Genomic DNA, 21,907 nt, shown 5'->3' with positions numbered 1-21,907 from the left:
ATGCGGGTCATGTCAAAGAAACCTAACCTTTTTCATAACCATAATGTGTCTCAAGTCATAAAAAGGCCATTATAGGTATCAACAGTCATCTAAATGTGATGTCGAAGCCAGAAACGAGTCATTTCGGACAAATCACACAGAAACTTGAACCACAACTAACACAAGAAGACCCCCAATGACCCGTGTTAAATTTTAAATGCACTGTAGCCATTACCTATTGCTCCCATCTCTCTCCGTGACTCATGATTTAAAACTATGAATCACCTGAGATACACAGTTATGCATTCTACCTGAAGGTGTCGCTGTTGACCTATAAAAACAGAAGTAAGAAACCTGATTACTATTGGCAGCATTCTCCTTCCTGTCACCATTTAACCGGCACCCACAAAGATGCGCGTCCAAATTGGATGTAAATCTAACTTGGACGATTGCCGGATGGATGGCACGCATTTTAGTGCCTCAATCTGATCAACATAATTCGGTTTGAATGTAAATTTGGTTTGCATAGTAGCCCGGTACTTATTTTTAGTATTATTATTATTTGTATTCTTATAAGTAGTAAACATAGCCTTTAGTTGTGTCACAACAACTTTGACAAGTTGTCACAGCAGCTTGCTGAGAAGCAATTTGCCGGTGCCAAAGTGGGTCCTGATGTGAATTCATTATTTATGTGTTCGCAACGTGATTACACGTAGCAAGAGGCAAAAGATGTCCACGAATTTGCCTCAATGAAGAAAAAAAAAAAGTAGGGAAAAAAATCACATTTCTGCTGTCACTTGTCAAAATTGGGGCGGATCGAATGTGTGAGAGGTGTTGACTGTCTCACAGCTCGATGATGGGAGCAAGATAACAAGCAGACATGTTCACTAAGGTCAATTGCTGTGTGCTATCTGCCTGTGTTTGTGTGAAGCCAGATCCTACCCCCTTAATTAACACAACATTGGGCTTATCTGTCCTTCTCATGCTGACAAGCAAACTAAAGACAACACTTTATTTGCGGCTGCTCTTGAATAAACACAGCGAATGATCGCCCAGGTCCCGAATGGACGGGGAGTCGCTTGAGACAACTGCAAAAAAACGACAAAAACCCCCCAAAAACAAAACAAAAACAAACAAAAGAAACAAAACAACGTAGTGTGCTAATCTGATGCTGGGAGATCTCTGCGGGTTTTATCTTTTGACTCAGATGACTCAAGAGCTCAGGTAATTACCATGGTCAGAGAGGTCATAATGAGCAAGTGCGTTGGGAGTTGAAGTTGGTCCCGTTTAATCAGAGTAGTGGTCACATAGAGTGCTGTCTTTTCTCTGGAAATACGTGGCTGGGTGCCAATTACTTAGTAGGCTCCATATCGGGATAGCTACAACACTTCCCTTCTCTAAAATACCAATTCCAGTAACGTTCAGTGGAAATAATTTTGGCGACGTATTAGCAAAAGTTAACTTTTTAATTGTTAGATCTTGGGTGTGCCTACCCACCCCAACAAGTGTGAAATGAAACAGCCGAGTAAATATGTTGTTACATGCCAAATTCTCAAAATGTGCCTGTCACTGAGCCGCTCGGCACCGCTGCCCGTTGTTATGTAAGTGATGCTAATTTACATAATAACCGCTCCCATACTGTTTCCCCACCTACGACTTGGTCGCTTGGCTAGGTGAAGATCCAAAAACATTGTCTGAAGCACTGTATCAAAGCTAAAATCCGTAAAAGTTGAGTTGAGGGAACTGAACTTTTCTTGTTTGTGGAAATCGTTTCACCTTTCATCCAAAAGGGTGGCCGGAGAATGACTCTCCAGCATACCAACTTGTTTTTCACCGACCAGTCGGCAAAACAACTTGCTTAGGACACTGTTTCCTTGTAACGAGGCAATCTTCGAAGGGAGAGATGTCATCCAAGCCAAAAGTTAAGCAGAGCTGCATTGAGTTTTGTTGGATGTACAAATTAGCGTCAACTCATGTCATTAATTTTGATAAGCAGCATATATACACAGTACATGAGTGCCGTAAAGTGATGGATGCGGTAGTCATGAGCATATTTGCGTACGGCAATGTGTCCGCTGAATGCTGCATATACGCGGAGCACCACACAAATTGAATTGTATGAAGTGCGGGCGGCCAGGTGATCCAGTGGTTAGCGCGTTGACCTCACTTTGCAGAGATACCGGGTTCAATTCCAGCTCCGGCCTCCCTGTGTGGAGTTTGCATGTTCTCCCCAGGCCTGCGTGGGTTTTCTACGGGTATTTGGGTTTCCTCCCACATTCCAAAAACATGCATGGCTGGCTGAGTAAACACTGAAAATTGTCCCTAAGTATGAGGGTGAGCATCAATGGTTGTTTGTTTATATGTACCCTGCGATTGGCTGGCAACCGGTTCAGGGTGCCCCCCGCCTACTGCCCGAAGACAGCTGGGATAGGCTCCAACACCGACCGCGACCCTTGTGAGAATAAGCGGATCGGAAAAATTGATGTATGAAGTGCTGCCTCCACACGAGAAAATCCATTTAACGTGTTGCTCACCTAGTCACAACACCTGAGCTCATGGTAATGAAATTCATCTTTGCCATTGGTCCAGCAGTTCTTCTCCTTGCCGTATTTTGAAGAGCTGAATAGTATGCACACCCTGTTATCATTAGCGATGTGGCTGTGTTCAGAATCAACCAATCGCATTCAAGCTCATCTGAAATCTGCCATCATTTGAAATACCTCTGATTAACCCCAATTTAACTGCAACTGTTCTGATATCCTTTTTCGTGATATTTTCATATCTTACAGCGCAATGCGTGAGCTTCAGTTTCCACAGCATCATATGATTCTCATTGTTCAAATATATCATTCAGAAGAAAGTATTGCAAAGGCATTAAATATACTACGGAACAGAGTGCAGTGAGTCACTGTCAAGTGGAGAAAAAAAAAGTCCCGACACAATATTGATATTGACGCATGTCCTTCCAAAATGAAAACTGGTTAGGAAGGATGCTTAAGCAATCATTTCTGGCAAATACTAGCTGTTTAGTATAAATCTCCTGTTTTCTTCCTATTTTTGGGTGAATGGGTATAGCGGCAAGATGGGAGGAGCCTTTTCTTCCAAAGAATATATCCATGCCTGGCTACATTTTGCATAAATACAGTACACTTGAATTCATATGTGGAAAATGTGTTGTTAGTAAGATGAAACCGGGGTTGAACTTTTTGGCCATAATTCCGTTTGGCAAAAACAAAACTCCTCATCAGTGAAAGAACACATAGCATGAGGCACGGCGGTGGCAGCATCGTGCCACGATGCCTCGGGGACTGTTTTTCTTCAGCTGCTGCTCGATGGAAGAAATTATGAAGAGTTCCATATAGCATGCAAGGAAAAGTTTCTTTTGTAGAGCACAATTCGTGCACCAGGTATTTCCATGCGCTTTACAGCTCGATGAAATTACCCGAAGGCAAATAAACCCACCCTAAAATTCACTACAACTGTTTTCAGTATGGATTTGAATATTGTCAAAGTTGAGGCCTGTCTCAAAATTGTTGGAAAACATTTTGTGGCTTCGGGCTTCTGATAGAAAGTAAAAAATGTCAGGAAAAGCATACCAGAGCTTCAGAGCTTTGTCGTTAATCAGAGGCACTTGAATGGTGCAGGTTTAACAGTCGAAATAACATTGGTTCATTCTGAACAAACTGCTCAGCTTTTCTGCATGATGATTGGATGATCTGTCTGAGGCTGAATCTCTATTTGATTGACAGCAAAATGAGCCACTCACTGATCTTATGGTGAAGACATCCTTTTCATTTTTTTCAAAAGGAACGGAGAGGAGAATTCACGTATAAATAAACGGACACATTTTATGATGTCGGCCGAAATTGAGCTTCCCTTCCTTGACAGACCAGCATCCGCCACTGGTGTGCACAAACAAAAGTTAAGTGAAATTATGTGGACATACAAGCTGCACACTAAACATTCCGCGTTGAAGCAAAGCGTCACCTCGTCATTGTTCTATGAAAACAAAAGTTACCATAATGTGCCAACACGTTGTCAGTTCTCATTGTTTTCTTTCTTTTTTTAACTGTTGAATAGGTTATATGTGACATTAATGGTGGAAAAAGCATTGAAATAATTTAACTCCTTCTCATTTGTGTGTATCGCAAAAGCCTGGCATTTGAACAGAAATGTGTCGATTTTTTTTTTTTAATTTTTACATCCACTTTTTATAAATCAGCAAAATGATTGCCATTCAACTGAAAGGCACATAGAGATAAACATGCTCTCACACACATTCACACATATGGACAACAATGGACAATGAACCTACGCCGGAGAAAAAAAAAGTCAGACAATAACATACAAACTCCACATAGGAAAGCCATAGCTGAGATTTGAACTTTGAACGTTCGAACTGTGATGCAGATATTCTAACCACTAGGCCACTGTCTAGCCATATCACATATATTTGAGGGAAAAAAAAAACTCCATCCGATGGATAATTGCCCTTTTCCCGGCTTTTTAATGCAGCGTCACTCCAGCTCAGAAGTGTAAAACCACAACGAGAACAATGTGATGTCACGTGAGAGCTTCAGGCCGCAACTCTGCGTCGCCCAATTATGGTGACCTGTCAAAATGTGACACTGGCGACGTTACGTGTCTTACTAATTGTTCTGCAATTAAGATTCACATTGGCGCTTTGATTGTGGAGTGTTGCGGCAGAAAGGGGCTGTTCCGCGCGATTCCCCGCAGAGAGCAGACAAACATGAACTGTCAAAGTGTGTTGGCAGAATACTTGAGCTTTATTTAGCAACGTGACTTTAATCCACCAGGGGATCGGGGGCAACTTTTGATTGTTCACAAGCGTAAAAAAAAAAAAAGCAGAAGTTGCCACGGTAACACATGTGATGGCTTTAATGACAGCCTGTGTGTGCTCTCATAATTAGAGGTGATCATTTGCAGCTCTTCTCTGCATCTCCCTCAAAAAGCTTTACACTTTTTTGCCATTGGGCAAACATTTAGCATGTTAAACTCATTTTGTTTTTTGGCGTGATAATTAACTGGCGCTGTGATGGATGACGGCTCGCGCGTTTGCACGCATGTCTCAACAGAACTCTCACATGTCCTCATTCCACACCGGTGGTGATCCTTTTACCACGCTACCCGCTTCCAACATGACTCAAATAAACACAGGGCGGTTCTCACGTGTTTATCAGACCTTCCACCAGTCGAGCACCTTTTGGGATGCCTTCATTTTCCAGCTCTGTCTTGTTGTACAGCCCGAGGCAGACTAACGCCCAGTGGCTGGCAAGTAGGGCTCAGGTATTAGGTGTATACATCGTCAACATATTAATGTCTCCACTCAATTAAGCCGAAGGTGCATATTGGCCAAATATCATCAAGTTAACAGCTCCAGCTCTGACTTTTTTCCAGGGACACCTAATCAATATTTCATCTCAATATGCACAGGGAATGTAGGAACATATGCTATTTTAGAGATGAGTGCTACGTGAATCTCTGGGCTGCATATTGGTAATTTCATTCAGTGAGTGTATTACAACTCGCAATATTGAAATACTGGGAGACATAATTACATTTCAAAAATTATATATATATATATATATATATATAGAGAGAGAGAGAGAGAGAGAGAGAGAGAGAGAGAGAGAGAGAGAGAGAGAGAGAGAGAGAGAGAGAGAGAGAGGGATACACACACACACACATTGTTTTCATATGGGACAATCTGTGGTGTGCCAGTGTTTTATTAAGCAAAACGTTGTGGCTCAGAGTATGAGCGACATAACTTGGACGTCAATTTGCTCAAATTCCTCTTCAGCATGAGGCTGCTCTTCTTTCAACAGCAAACAAGCTGACACTGAATCGACAGCGCATCCGCTGATTGCAGCCAGGTCCTTTCCAGACACTTTTAATCACCTAATCAATTGTACGCAATCAACGGAATTGTTAATGACCAATTAATTATCGAATCGATTACAATGGCATCACCGTTTAGGATACAGTGGGACCATCCAAGTCTAACTAAATCCATTCTTGTAATCTCTAAATCTGAGTTACCTGCACGAAATAACTAAATCACAACTTAGATGTGTCTGTAAATATTCCCCCATCCAGGTAATTTCATCCACAGGGCATTGAATCGATCGTAGCTGAACGATTCTGCTCATGTTAAAAGATCCTCCACCTCTGATCCGAACAAGCTTTTATTCACATAGACTAGTTGGGAGATCTCTAGGCTGAGGTTTGGTGCGGAAACCCAACGATTTATCTTGAAAGATAGAGGAGGCTGCGGACCGATGGTTGGGGGACCTCTGCTTCAGATGCTCTTTATAGGTCTCATGAGATTGGCTTGACATCTCACCAATCATGTTTGGGGGTATTTCACTTGAGATGTTCCACTGTAGCATTAGTGAACATGTACATTTGCGTAATGGAACGCGAGCTGCGGCCACAACTTCACACCAGACGGGCTGAACATTCTCAACAAGCAACACCTAACATAGGTGATTAAAAAAGACCAACCAAGGAACATATACATTAATATTCACTTGTTGTTGACCAGAATTTCTTACTTTAGACAACATCACCGAGCCGTGAGATGTGCACACTATTATTTTTTAAGATGTGCAATGCACCTGAAAAATGTGAGAAATAATTACAAGTCCTTAAAAGAAAACAACCAAAACAAACAAACAAACAAAAACATATTTACTTGAATACAGAGACCCCCAGCCTCATGCCGGCTCACTAACTGCTCAGAACATGAAAAAAGTAAGAAAAATACATAAAAAAAATAAAATAACCGTTGGCCTTATATGCACTGATTTTCTTTTGTAACTGTACATCCGTAATGCAAATTTATAAAACAATGAGGGTTTTTTTCCCTACCTTTTTCAAGTACACATACAAATGGGTGAAAATCTGCATTGTGCAATACACATCAAGGTCTCCCCACTGAGACAAATTTTCATCTGAACACATTATCGCCCCCATTAAATCTTTGGGAAATTGGTAGCAAGGCACAGACTTTATTTACGGTTACTTCAGGGCGATTCTGAGCTTGTGGGGTCTCTTAAAATCCGTAACAAAAAGTTCACAGCTTGTGACATGAAATTTAGACGCGCCTTGTTTTCAGATCATCTTTGGACCTTCTTTGATGCACCCCTGCTTAGTGTCAATGCACATGTGCGATTTGCCACTGCAAAAGAAACTTCGTTGTTCTTGCGGATTCATAAAACCGTTCAGTTATTTGAGGCTATTCGGCAGTGGGGAAGCTTAAAAGCTGAGTGTATCCAAGGCAATGAAGGTTTGAAAGAATGATGGACTTGTGACCATCAGATGGAAAGAAAAAAAAAGAAGAAATTTACTAATATTTTGTGAGTGATAGAAGGAGATAGGCAGTAATGACTGTTCATGACATTAAATAATGCGCTCTAAAATCTGCCATTGCCATCATTAACCTTAATGTTGCAGTCTTGTATTTTACAGTTCAGGCCCGCTGTAAATCAGTTTTTTTTTTCCCCATCCCCTCTCAACAGCTGTTGCGAGCAGGGTTGATAACAGCACGCCCACGCTGATTAAATTGCAATCGATTGCAGCAAAATGTCAGGAAATTCAAGGATCTGCTACCATTCGATGTGCATCTGTGGAAAGTTGAAGGTGAGGGTGTGTGTGTGTCTGCATCACACAGTGTGAAGAATGACAGGAGGCTTCTGGCTGTTTAATTGGTGTTAACACTTGTGGCGCACAGTTTGCAGGTGCCGACTCCTCGGCCGTGACCAGTCGATGAGAGTCAAGAGGATTGAAGACCTCTATAGGGCACGGAACCGTATTTTTGGTAAGTGAAGGCAAATTTAACGACGTTCATCTTGATGGTTTCTACCGGCCTACCTCATGAAAGGTGAAATGCGGTAAATCCACCAAAGGTGAATCATTAATTTCAAAATGTGTGAATGAACTTGCATTTCTGGCTAATTTTCTAAATGTGGGCTATTTTTTATGTCATATTTTAACCGTCCTTACCGTCGTAAAGAGACGTTTCCCACTGGATAATGAAACAACAAAAAAGTAAAAGTACTCATTTGATAGCTTTAGAAAAGTTGAGGTGGGCGTTTTTCCTTATGCGACATTGTCCTTCCACTCTTTTTTTTTTTTTTTGCATTTTCAGGTTACCGTACGTCGCTCAAAGACGAGCTGAACCAACTTGCTCTTTTATTTTATGGAACAATGTGTGGTTGTTTTCTCCAAACACGTTTCTCACAGCGGTGAAGGATTTTCTCGCAAGTTGCCGTATCGGTGCCAAATATTAATTTGAATAACAGTCAGCTCACTTCAAAGAAGGGGGTATTGCGCAGTTTTAAAACGGCTTTGTGTTCTTGAAAAACTGCTCGGTATTATTGGTATAAATACACAATCGTGTGTATGATTGATTCATTGTTGCTCAATATTGTAGTGCGCCGCCATACCCTTTCTGATGTTGCGGTAATTTTACTAATCTATGAGTCACCAAAAAAAAAAAATCACAAAGAAACTCAAAGAAAAAGCAAAAGCACACTGAAGTTAATTCTGTTTACTTAGAGATTTTTTAATGATCCTTAATATCTTATGAAATGATGGTATATCTATAAGTACATCAAAGTCTCGAAGCATGGCAGTCGTTTGGATTTACCAAGTAGCCAACTCGACTTAATTGCTAAAACCTGCTGCCGTTTCTACCTGTTTTATAGTCAGTTACTGATTATACTTCTAACATCAGTCATGTGATTATTTTTCATTTTATTTCGGGAGTTGAATAATAGTTCGTTCATGGGTCTGTGAAAACCATTTAGCTTGGAAAAATTCATTTCTGTTAAAGATGTGAACTCTTAAGATACAAATCACTTGCATGTGTTAGTGCTTCATTTTAAAAACAAAACAACAACAACAACAAGAAAAACAAAATACCGTACATTTTTGAAGGCGTTTGTCCTCATTTAAGTCCGAGGTGAGCTTGAACCTTTTTCCCAGAGGACTAAGAGGTAGGGTTCACCCAGGATGGGTTGCCAGCACATAAAGGGCACATTTAATCAAACATTCACGCTTATAGTCACACCTTTGGATAATTTTGAGTCTTCAATGAATTTATTGCGCATGTTTTCGGATTTTCAGCGACAGCCGGGGTCCATGCAGAAAATCCATGCGAGCATGTGGGGAAATGATCTCAAATCCACACAGGATGGCAGAGCTGAGAGTCGAACCCAAACATCAGAATTTGAGCCAGATGCGCGTACCACTTGTGCGGTGCGCTCTTCATAACAGATGAGTTCTAACATTTACAAATCAGTTCGACTTTATAAGGTCACTTGTTTCGGAAAGTGGCGCCAAACTAACCCTTTCAGCTGGCAGTGGTTACTACAGTGGACATCTACCTTGATGTCAGGTAACAGGGTGCATGAAAGAGTTAAAATAATGAAATCAAAGTGTAACTTTATGATCAATACACTGATACCATGAATGTTTATTGTGTTGGGGACAAAGTTCCTGACTTGAATTAGGCCCCTTTATATGCAGGAGACTACAGAAAACCTGACAGCAGCCTTGAGATGGATTTGAAGAGAAACACCAGACAATAAGTAAACTGACACACCAGATGGTGTTATTTTGTTTTGTTTTGTTTTTTAAAGTTGAATCTAAAAGAGTTGGCTTTTGCTGATCCACTCGGGGAAAGAGCGACTAAATTCCTTTGAGAACAAGCAGCCCAAGATTACACAAACGAGATCCGGCAACCCCATAGGTTAACCGGGGAAAATGCAATACTTTACCGGCAAAAAAATAAAAAAATAAAAAAATGGACTCATAACACAGTGTCTCACGGCGATCAATATTCCTATGAAGCGCTTTTTCTTCTGGAGGAGTCGTGGATATAACTCGATAAATACAATCATGCAAAATACCCTCGCTGGATCTATTCGTTTTTATAACACTTAGACTCACAGTGTTTCGTAAATGAGCAAACAGGGAGCCTAAATTGAAATAGTTCTCGCTGCTGACACTTTAGTCATGGTCAACCTGCTCACTTTCAAAGACAAGAGAAGACTTTTTCTTGGGGATTTTCTGGAAGGCGACACACGGGGGAGAAAGCCATTAATCAAAGGCACCCTCTGGTCAGGAAAAAAAAAAGCCTCATGGAAAATATCTACAACCTTCTCATTTCGGCTGCTAGATTTCTTGGCAAAGCCTTAAAGTGCAATGTCATGAATGGCTGGCCTCCCTCCAAAGCCATTAAAGATGCCGTGATTGAACCCCTGGTTTGCACAATCACCCCACCACGATCAAAATGTCATATCACATTTGTCAGGCAAGATTATTCGGAAGGTCACGTGATCTTGAGCCTTCGTAGCCACTGCTTGTGCAAAAAATAAATACATCAATAAATCAAATAAAAAGGTATCCTGTGACGGACAGCGACTCTGCTCTTTAAGAGGGCCCCTGAATCATGTATTTTTTTGTTTTTGTTTTTTTCTTGAGGGGGTGGAGGGTGGGAGGGGTGAACATGATCATTTCCCCAAGCGCATGAAATTGTCCAGAAAACAACAGCTGACGGATACATTATGTTACACGCGTTCATTAGTCTCTGTCAAAGCAAATATATAAAACACTCAATTCAAGCATGATAAAGCTCGGCCGGCGTCGCTCGCGCAACAAACAATATATTTCGGTGAAGAATTTGATGTCATCATTTTCACGGCCACGTGCATCTCCTGATAAGTTTCCACCCCTCGGCCTCCCTGCTGCAGTCGAAGCCATGCGGAAGGCTTTTACTCTGACAAAGGGGCTGGCATCGCGGAAATCTTTGCATGAGGGATGGCCCGTACTCTGGCATTTTTATACATTAAAAACAGGACACGGGTACTCTCTTACTGTCTGATGCGCTATTTCTTTCAGTGTATTTTCTCCTCTGATGGTGGCGTAATGAATCATACGGACAACAAAAATTATTTGTGATTCTCTGTAAAACTTAACTACTGCAATAACATTTTAACTATCCTGGAGCTGTAGCAATGTCCATCAACTTAATTGCTCGGATACTCCAGCCCAGTTATGTTTGCGTGGCCACTTGTTGCGTGACGGTTCGTATTGCTCCAACATAACCTGCTCATAAGTCAAGTCGGTGTAAATTATGCATATGCCACGCTGACTTTCAGTCAGGCATAAACGAAAGACATTTCAAGACGGTTCCCAAATGCGATTGGTTTGAAGTGCGTCAAAATATGTGGCCTTGTGACACCAGACAACCTCATTTCCCGCTGTACTTTGCGGTTTCCATTTGACAGTTTTAAACGGGGTAACTTCACGGGCACAAACTCCGCCGAGCGATCGCTTCTATAACCCACACTTTCACTCATCAGTCAAGATACCGCTGCACTGCATTTTGTGTAAACACATGCATATGCTCAATGTACTTAAATTAAGTTTGCCAAAAATGAATAAAAAAGAACAATTATGAGTGCATTTAGAAATATGAAATAAAAATCTGAAAAAGATCAAATGTGACAAAATGTGACATACTGTGTTAAATAAAAATATCGGAAAAAGAAAAATGTCCCCTGATTTCCATGGCAGCGTATAACCACAACCCCATATAGTGATTCTTTTGAGGAAATGCAGCCCATGTCTACGATAAAAGAGTGTGGACTTCCCGTGGGCGCTCATTTGTTTTGCGGAAGAAGATGTACATATTGAATGGCTACTGTGTGAATGGCATACTTTTTGTGAAAGCTCCGACGCTGAAGCGGAAAATGGACACAATTCACATCTTGATTGGTTCATTTTCAATCCGCTCTGGGTGCGCACAGAGGCAAAAATCACACAAAGAAATTCAAGCCATTTTTACTTACTTTTTTTTTTTACATTGTTGCAAATTGTTGCATCTGAAAAATGGCCAACAGTGTGCTGAATGTGAAAGATACAATTAGCAGAAGATTTAAAAAAAAAAGAGACATTTACGAGACTGAATATTTGTATCAATGCCAAACACTGACATCCATGTCCACCTCCAGCATATCGAAGGATTTTGTCATAAAGAATCTTTCTTAAGTCATCCGTCCTCGCTGAAAGTTTGCCAGTCCATCACAAGGCACAAACTGTACAAACAAACAGGCATTCACACCCATTGACAATTTACCATTTTCAACAAACCAAGCACGCATGTTTTGGGAATGTGGGGAAAAGACACTGTGCAAGCAGGGGATAACACACAAGAACAGGAGCGCCTGCGTTGAGAATCGAACACAGAACCTCTTGACTGTCAAACAGACGGGCTAATTACTACTCCGCCTTGCTGCCCCATGCAGCGCCTTGCATTATGCAATGAGAAGATCAGGAAAATGGCTCAAATTCGACCCAATTAACTCTGTAATCAACTAGTATTTTAAGACCATGTCACATGAACTCTGAGATTTGTTTTAAAGATAAGAAAGCTTCCCTTCATTTTTGGCCGTGTTTAAAATGGTGCCGAGTGGCACACTTGAGACCTGACGTCACCCCTCCCCATCCGTAAAAGAATTTGAGGACGTTCATTCGCATCAGTGATTATCTGGCACAATTGCGACTGCTTACTTGCTTATCGGTAGCTAAAATTACTTTGTCTATTTTTACGAAGCTAGCTGTTAGCTAGCTGGCTATCCCTATGTGGGTATATAACTATCTGGAAGTATGTGCTTAAAAGCCTGTCATGTAATGTGAGCCACAGGCTGAATAACATGTGATGTCGTGTTTAATAAAAGCTTAACTTTCCTTTAAGTGCTGGTGACATGCGGATCCACAAACTGACAGAACACCAAGCTAGGGGGACAAACGATGACACCGCGGACAAGCCCGCTGTCCGTCCGTTAGTCGAGAGAAGCGCAAGCTGGCTAATGGCTCGCACCGCTCCCAAATGAAAAGGCTCGTGACGACCTGGTGAGATATATTCCAGTCCCTGGCGATGTTAAACCGATACATTTTCATCAAATGCAAATATGTATGAAAAGAACTTGAACTGAGATTTTTTGTCCGACGACATTAGAAAGGTTGACAAACCTGGTAAGTCAGTCAAAATCAAATATATGTGCTCACATTTGTATTTTCAGGAAAGTCCACTTTAATCTCTGATTGAAGAGTAAATAGGGTTTTCAAGAGCAAATCTTTTTTTGAATTGATTATCTTTTCGATTATTACATCAATTACTCATGCACCCCCGTTTCAATGCAGTGTGGACTGCTTTTTGTGGTGTATTTACCCAAGTTAAATCATTTTTTCCCTGAACCCTAACAAACGATTACATGTAAGTTGAGTTTTTTTTATTTTCAGAAGAGTGCATCAAAGTGGTATCCCTTTGCTCTAATCGGCCAGTAATAGCTCTCAGCTTCAGAAAGCTCAATGATCCCGCACGAGATGTCGTGATACTTGATTGACGGTTGAGAGCTGATCTGGACGTGGTTGCAGTGGATTCAGCAGATACGCCCACAGCATTTGAGTCGAAAAAATGGCTTGATTCTTCACAGTTCTATGTACTTGCTTTTTTGGGGATTTTTTTTAATCATTCCAATTTGGCCAGATTCGCAACAACACTGTGGTGTGCAAAATTTACAAGACATATTTCTTCTCACTTTACAGGGGTTTTAATGGGTTTTCCTCTAAGTGTTGGATGCTCAGTAATATTCAAACTATGAAACTGCAAAACAAATGCAACATTCATGATGGCAGTAAAACTCAAACCATTTTTTATATTTACTGAATCGAGCATTAGTTGCTCTAAAATCTTTGTGTTCTTTCACACATTTTTTTGCAGGGTGACCTTTGCTCAAGGGCATTGGCACAGCCTCATGCTATGTCAGTCACCGTGGCCTCTGGCATTGTTTTCTTTTTTCTTGCTTGCCTCTGACAGTCTGGATGGTCTTTTTTGGCTGGCGTTGCTCCACAGCACACATCATCCTTCTCACAGGGAAAAAAAAAAAGACGAAATGAGATGAAACATTGCAGGGCTGCGCTCCTTTCATAATGTGACATGAACATCTTGCTCTCTACAGTACAAACATGGCGGACATGCCAGAGACTGGCTGGCTCCGTGAGTTTACAGGACAACAATCTAGTCAAAAATGGAATCGTTTTTCTTTGCTTCACGATTGTCAAAACAATCTCTGTTGACATGCTCTTGTAAAAATGAGCGAGGCTGGTGTAATTTGCATGCCAGGCTAGTAGTTGGGGTTGCCATGTTTTAAATAATAAAACAACAATCTACTTACAATGTAAGTGAATGGAATCGAGTTGGAATTATCATGACATTGAAAGCAGAACAAGAGAAAACATCTAAACACACTTGTGGAGTTAATCCTTTCGATGCGCATGAGCTGAAGATGTGTGATGTCTCACATGGTGATGATGGTTTGAATGCCAGTTGACATTTGAATCCACACTTTTGTGGCTTTGGGTTTTGTAAATTTCACAGTATTTTGAAATCAAGACATAAAAACAACAAAAAAGAAAAAATTTCCAGTGAATTGCAGAGGATAGATAAAAAAAATCTACAAATATGTTGAGTTGACAAAGATCACACTCAATCCATTTTTATAGTTGACACGGGCATGCACGTTTTAGAGACAACCCGTCCTTTTAAATGAATTCATTTGTTCAACAAAAGATAATACTTTGCACTCGGTTAATTCAATCTAATTAATTAAATACGTTGGACTAATTCATCGCTATGGCTGACTGATCTTTTTTAAATTGACATTTATTTTGTTTTCATCAAACAGCCCCTCATACAAACAAGTCGGTTTATGACCCATGGTGGCAACTCAACACAAATTTGTGTGCTCGTCTGAACGTGCTGTAGTCTTTAACATTGTCTTTAATAATCTTTAACCTGCACAAATGCAGCCGCGGTCATAATCTTTTAAGTATTAGCAGGAAAAACACATCTGGGACTTAAATACAAATAACAATCAAATGAACAACATTAAGTACTGTACAGCGGAAATACCTAGGGCTCTATTTCAGAGACAGCATACGTGCGCTCGGCCGTAAAAACGGGTACCTGATTATTTCATGGCAGAAAGTCTTTAGGCCCGCTAAAAGCAGGTCTAATTCGTGGTGCAGGTGGTGTCATTCGGTTTTGGTGGATTTGATCAGGCAGACAGATTTTGAGCTTGCGTGTATGATGGATGTCATTGTATTTCATTCATAAATATGACTCATGCTGGTCGTCCCGAGTGACAACATATTCTTCACTTGCTTGATCATTACGCACATGAGGCATTGTCCAAGTGCCCACCTCAAGGCATAGCTTTGCTTTCGCCATGTCGAGATACTGGTGCGCCACATTTAAAGGGAATGAAAAGAACTGCTTTGACTGGACATAATTGAGGTTGGTTCTACTCCCACAGCAGCCCGGCACTCACTCTCGCAAATCTGCCGGTCTGCACTCATCTGCCAAATTACCCACATTGGGCGAACGCCGCATCTGCACAGAGATAACGTCACGCACTGTGTTGAAATGATGCCAGTCGCAAAAACATTGCCCTAAATATTACCTGTTTGATGTATTTTTTGGAATATGCAATGGATACAGGCAGTTGGGTGTCCCCGCACAGCTGCCGCATGTGCCTGCGTGATTGACTACGCACCCCCGTCACACCTTCTGTCTCTGCAGTCTCTGATAGGCTATTCTTGTCAAGTCGCGGGGTGTTTTAAAACACTAAAATAAAATAAATGACATAGCATGACACCGAAGAGGGTTGATTGTTCAAAAGATCATTTTAATAATATTCTACTATTGTACAGATAGTTTTAACATACATTATATGAATGTTTTTTCTTTTCAGTGCAAACTTCCACTTCACAAGGACAAGTATCAAAATCTTGGGCATTGTCAAACACACTAATTGTAGTTCCTGAAGTGAAAATTTTAATTTACAGTCGGCTGTTAGTTTTGTGACACACAACAGAGAGAAGCAGACTTCACAACAACAACAGACACAAATGCAGGCTTCAAGGAGAGATGTCAGAGTAATATACTTTTGTACAACACCCGTGTATCTCAAATGGTACCAATTCGGGTAATTTTTTTTGTGGCAAAGTTGTATCTTTTGACATATTTAAAAAAAAAAACACAAACACGCATTTTGGAATTTTTTCTCTATCGCTGGCATATTTTCTGTCGCAATTGTCCTCATTAGGATTGCAGGCGAGTTGGAGCCAATCGCAGCAGACCTAAACGAACAAACAATTACACTCACACGGCGTGCAACAGACAATAAAAGACAATGTAGTGTCTTCAATGAACCTGTACACGCTGCAATCCTCGGCAATCAATTCCAGAGCACATACTGTTGCTACCCATGGACCTTTTAATGGGCAATGACTCTCCCGTGCATCGAGAAAACCTTACGCAAGCACAGGGAGGTCATGCAAACTCCAAACAGGAGTACCCGAGTCGAGATACAAACCTGAATCTCCTGACAGTGAGGCTGACGGGCAAAGCACCGAACCCACTGTGCTGCCCACCGTTTTATACCCTAAAAACTGTCTTCAAATAACTCATTGATTTAACAGGTTAAACCTTGCCTGAAGACAATGTGACTGTCGCTTGTTAGCGCTTGTAAGTTTTAACAGTTTCCCTGTATTGATTGAGACAAAGATCATAATTTTTTATGATAATCTCAGTTCACACCACAAAATAAAAAGTACTGAAATAACGAGGCATGTCCCGATCACACTTTTTTGGTTCCCGATGCCGAGTCGCAGTGTTTGGCGATAGAGTCCCGATGCAACACCTCGGCAATTTATTAACAAAATAAGAGTGTGCATCCCAATTTTCTCAAATGAATACAGAAATATATAGACAGTTAACCGTTGTGTATACGTGTAAATGATTTGGTAGCATTTTGAATGTGTTTTAATTTATTTTAGTTTTTTACAAATATATTCAAGACTACGACTTTAGTGTAATTTTTTGATTTTTTATTATTTAACTTCAACCGTCATTGAGTAATACTAATAATAATAATAAATTTTATTTATAAGCGCCTTTCAAGACACCCAAGGACACTTTACAATAACAAAAAACACAAAACAATACGGGTTGAGCAGCGGCAGCCAAAAAGTATTTTTCTTCACACAAACAGGGGCAAAATGTAATCTGTGCGACTTCACTGATTTCAGCGCAATCAGTGTGTTGTGAGCCATGTCATGTCATGAGCCGCTATGCACGGACTACCGACAGAGTGATGGATCGATTTGCTACCCTTAAAAACAGATGACATTGTTTGATGCTTCCACCCACCAAGTTGCTGGCCATTGCAGCCGTTACTTTGAGTTTTGTTTACAAGGTAATCTTATCTCTGGATTTTGTTTGTTCATTGAGAATGATGAGTTTGGATTACTGTGTCACAACCCAGTGACCCTTTTTTTGCAGACAGTTACCAATCATACACTGGTACCATGTGTACATTCATTCATTCATTCATTCATTCATCTTCCGAGCCGCTTAATCCTCACTAGGGTCGCGGGGGGTGCTGGAGCCCCTCCCAGCTGTCTTCGGGCAGTAGGCGGGGGACACCCTGAATCGGTTGCCAGCCAATCGCAGGGCACACAGAAACGAACAACCATTCGCACCCACACTCGCACCTACGGACAATTTTGATTGTTCAATCAGCCTGCTATGCATGTTTTTGGAATGTGGGAGGAAACCGGAGCACCCGGAGAAAACCCACGCAGGCCCGGGGAGAACATGCAAACTCCACACAGGGAGGCCGTAGCCAGAATCGAACCCGGTACTTCTGCACTGTGAAGCCGACGTGCTAACCACTGGATTACCGGGCCACCCACAGTGTGTACATTTTTTTGGGGGGGGGGGGGGTGCTGTTGATGCTATAAATTTTTTCTTCTGTTTCTATAGTGTAGTGAGAACAGACGGAAATAACACTACACATCTAATATGTGGATTTAAAACTTTTACACAGTAGTATCGTGAAATGTGCTGTTGTGAAATTTCAGAAAATGAAGTAAACTTCAAAGATCCCCCCCCCCCACCCATAATGATGTTTGTTGTTACAGGAAGATGATTCTTCATTGTTCTGCCTGTCACTATATGTCGCTAGCATAGACAGACGGACAAAAATTATTTGCACACATACATGCATGCCGTGATGAGCAACAGCCGCAACAGCCCCTGGCATGAACGAAACAGAAAAATAAAATTAGATAGCAGAATTTGTGAGTTTGTGAAAAAGAAATCACTGCCTACCTTAGTAGAGAGCTGACATGAATGATAATAACAATAATGAAAAAAGAAACAATAGTTTTTCATAACAGCTCTGATCGCCAGCTGCAATTGCAGACTGCTGACAGCTAACAACGTTCGGTGAGGCAGATCATGCGCCACCATAGGTAAAAGGTCACTTGCTTTTTTATTTGGTTTTATTTTATAAATATATATATTTTTGTGAAAATTATAGGATGCTTAAGGTACAGTGTGCATGAACACTAAACTATATAATAATAATAATAATAATAATAATAACATGCACAGACACACAAATCTTTTTTTGTTCTTTTTTTTCTCCATTTCTCCCTACATTCGCGATCGACTTGGGACCAGTCTGCTATGGTGTGCTTTTTGTACAAAAACGACTAAAATTGGTCCCGATCAGGCAGCATGGGCCCACATTATTCCCAGCTGAAGAAGAGTGACAGGTCGAGAGTGAGAGGTAATCACAGGTCACGGGGTGGTCAGCTCAGTTTTTAGGTGTACTTATCAAAGCCGCGGCGGTTGTTTTCGGCCGACAAAGGCAGCCGTCTTTTCCTCTTGTTAAAAGGGATCATGCGATGGAGAGGCGGCGAGAAGCGAGGCTGTAAATTTGATGGAGAATACAGGAAAGAGAAACTCTTATCGTGTAACTGCTTTCCACAAAGGTCGTAAAAGACACCCCGCAGGTATCAATGCGCTGTGGAAGCTCTGGCCGGCAGAGGAGGACGTGTTTGCACAAGTGCTAACACGTGCATTTTATGCAAAAGTGCCTTGAGATAATGGTCTTAGATTGCGTGTGTGTGTGTCGGTGTGTGACTGTGCGTGTGTGTGAGCGCGCGCGCGGCTGTGATTGTGTGCGGGCGGTACTGCACACAACCCAATAGTACAATAATCATATATAATGTCCTTCAGCGTTGCATTTTATTTCCCCTCAGCCTGGGTGGAAGCATATATTGCTGTCCCCACATGAATCCCCAACAGACTTTTATTCAAAATGATCATACTCCATTCAGGTATCGCGTCGTGTAAATGTCATTTCGGTGTTTTTCTTCCCTTTTACGTATCCATGGTGGTCGCTAACTAAAGTAAGTAAATAACAGTTATGGACAGAGGATGTAACATTGTGCACAACACTCTATAAAGTTCCCGTAATTGGCCTCACCACAGCTTTGAAAATTACAACAATCCCCCAAAAATCTCTTTTTTTTTTTGTGGTGTGTGGTCAAAGCGCTACTTTTCTTCCCTCTGGTAGACCAAAAAGAATATCGCTTATGCCGCACCACTGTAATATGGCACACAAAATGAGTCATATGCAATGGATTGTAAGCATCTCATTAATAATTGGAATCAAACGTCACCGTAGCTAAAAATAAAACTGTCCAACTATCTTTTTGCTGTGCTTGAAGTTTCACACTTGCTAGATTATTTTATTTTTTTTTTTAATGCAACGTCATAGGTCAACCAGTAAAAAGCAGGCCAGGCAATTTTTTGGATAGAGCACATATATGCAACGTAACTCAGTTGCATGATTAAACATGTTAAAAACATTAAAATACCAAGAACTTAAAACATTTAAATACAATGTACAAAAATCATTGTCAGCGTACTAAAATCACTAAAAGAATATGAAAAGCCAGTAACAGTAAAAAAAAAAAAAAAAAAAAAAAACATTTTAAAACTGCTTTAACAGAGCTCAATCATAAATTGTGAGAAACAAAATGTCGCTTGCTGCTTACTAAGAAGCTAAGCTAAAAATGCATTTGATGTTCTTTTTTGTTTGTTTTTTCTTCATATAATGTGAACAGTAACATTTTCATTTCACAAATTGGCTTTATTTAGAAGGATGGCTGGGCCGGAAAAAAAAAAACCCCAAACAAATGAAACATAACAAATTTCCATGCATTATTGTGTTTTCATTTTAGAAGGAAAACAACAATCTATGATGTTACCAGAATAAGCTTTTTAAAATTATTAATATATATATATATTAATTAATGTATATAAAATTATTAGCATTCTTTTTGTGGGGATGGCAAAGGATCCATGTATTCCATATATTCGTATATCCGTGTATATAAGTAAGGCCAATGAAAGTGCAGTAGTTCATGTCCCTTCTCCCATGGTCACCATTTTTCTGCTGTGTGTTTTCTCGACCACAAGATTTAATATATTTTTGCAGGAAGGAAGTGGTGACAAAGAAAAAAAACGATTTTGAACTATTCAAATGCGTATATAATCAGCTTTGCTTGAGAGGCGCCAGGGAAGTATCAGACATGACAGAGGAGTCATTATAACGGATTGGCGAGGAAAGATGACGAGAGCCAGGGCAATCAGCCCATCCTCTGGTGCAAGAACGAAATCCCCAAAGGAAACTCGCCGCAAACATTCGATTTGTTCACGAGCATCTCTCAGCGGCGCGTCTGCCTTCTCGTTTGTCCTACCCTTTGGTGCACATCCGGGCTTCCGACCGATCAAAAGGAACTCCCGATTTGCAGCTTTTCCCGCCACGTCTGTCATCGTTTGCCTCCATCTTGAGAGTCGTCATGGTTGAATCGCGTTAAATGAGACGATAACGAAAATTGGATATTCATTTGGCTTGATTTGGGCATAATCAACACCTTGATTTGTTTGTTTGGATCAGCCGGAAGGATCATTCGGCTGTTGCATTATGGAAGGAATCATCAGCAGTCGTTACGTCACAGATCACAGCAAGAATGGGAAAATAACATACATACGACACACACACACACACACACACACACGCGCACACACGCGCACGCACACACACATTTTGCTCGTTTCAGAAGATTCCATTCAAACTATTTTTTCAATCAAATGTAGAATAATTGACCCTGGGGAAGTACTAATCTCATCTAATTTGCAAGCAGATAATATCCTGACTGATTCCACTTATTACGTATTTTATTTTTTTATAAGGGGAGTCGGGAGGGGGGGGTACATGTTACGTCCTTTGAGAAGTGAAATGACAGGAAGGATTGCATCACTTAATACTCGAGAAGACTTTTTGTTTTTTTTCTTCCAGCGCTTATTGAAGCACAACCTCATTTCCATCTGCAGTGAATGGAATCGGTTGGGACATTCACAGCGACTCCAGAATGGAGGCCCATGTAGCAGGCGTGAATATTCTCCAAGATTATCAGCATGTGTTTGGCTTTTGTTCATAATCTTTCTGTGTTTGTTCGGAGGGGTGGACGGGGGGTGGCGAGAAGTAAGCTGCACGTGTGGCCTGCGGGTCAATATTGCAAATAGTGTCTCAACTCGAAGTCAAACAGTTTTGATCCCCAGTTGAGCCTACTGTTTACCCACCCAAATGTATTTCCCATTATTGCCTGAGGGGACATTGCGCCTCATCCACCAGCAAGGACCTTTATTCATGAAAACATAATAATAGCAATGATTTCCCTTTTATAATCCCAATAAACAAATTGTCCAGATGGTGTAGCAATGCAGAATTGTTTTCGAGAAACTCAAGTTTCTTTGCAAGGACAAGTACTATAGAAAGGGGAGGGATGCCATACAAGGGCCACTTGTTGCTAGGCAGAATTTGCTCGTACAATTGTTTTGTGCCACATAGACTGATGAAAAATTGGCAAATGCAAGGTTGAAACAGGAACATACTGAAATGTGAAATGGAAA

General features: G+C 40.9%; 1 long non-coding RNA gene across 1 annotated transcript in view; it reads left to right on the top strand.

Moving 5' to 3' along the window:
* The first annotated feature begins 5,767 nt into the window (after positions 1 to 5,767).
* LOC127611826 (uncharacterized) overlaps positions 5,768 to 21,907 on the top strand; it is a 50,616-nt gene continuing 34,476 nt past the window's right edge. Inside the window, exons 1-2 of the long non-coding RNA XR_007965469.1 lie at positions 5,768 to 7,641; positions 7,733 to 7,819. This is a non-coding gene — a long non-coding RNA (uncharacterized LOC127611826). The remainder of the gene's footprint in view (positions 7,642 to 7,732; positions 7,820 to 21,907) is intronic.

Source organism: Hippocampus zosterae, chromosome 12, assembly GCF_025434085.1.
Source record: "Hippocampus zosterae strain Florida chromosome 12, ASM2543408v3, whole genome shotgun sequence".
NCBI classification, from domain to species: domain Eukaryota; kingdom Metazoa; phylum Chordata; class Actinopteri; order Syngnathiformes; family Syngnathidae; genus Hippocampus; species Hippocampus zosterae.
This window is presented reverse-complemented; position numbering and strand designations above follow the sequence as displayed.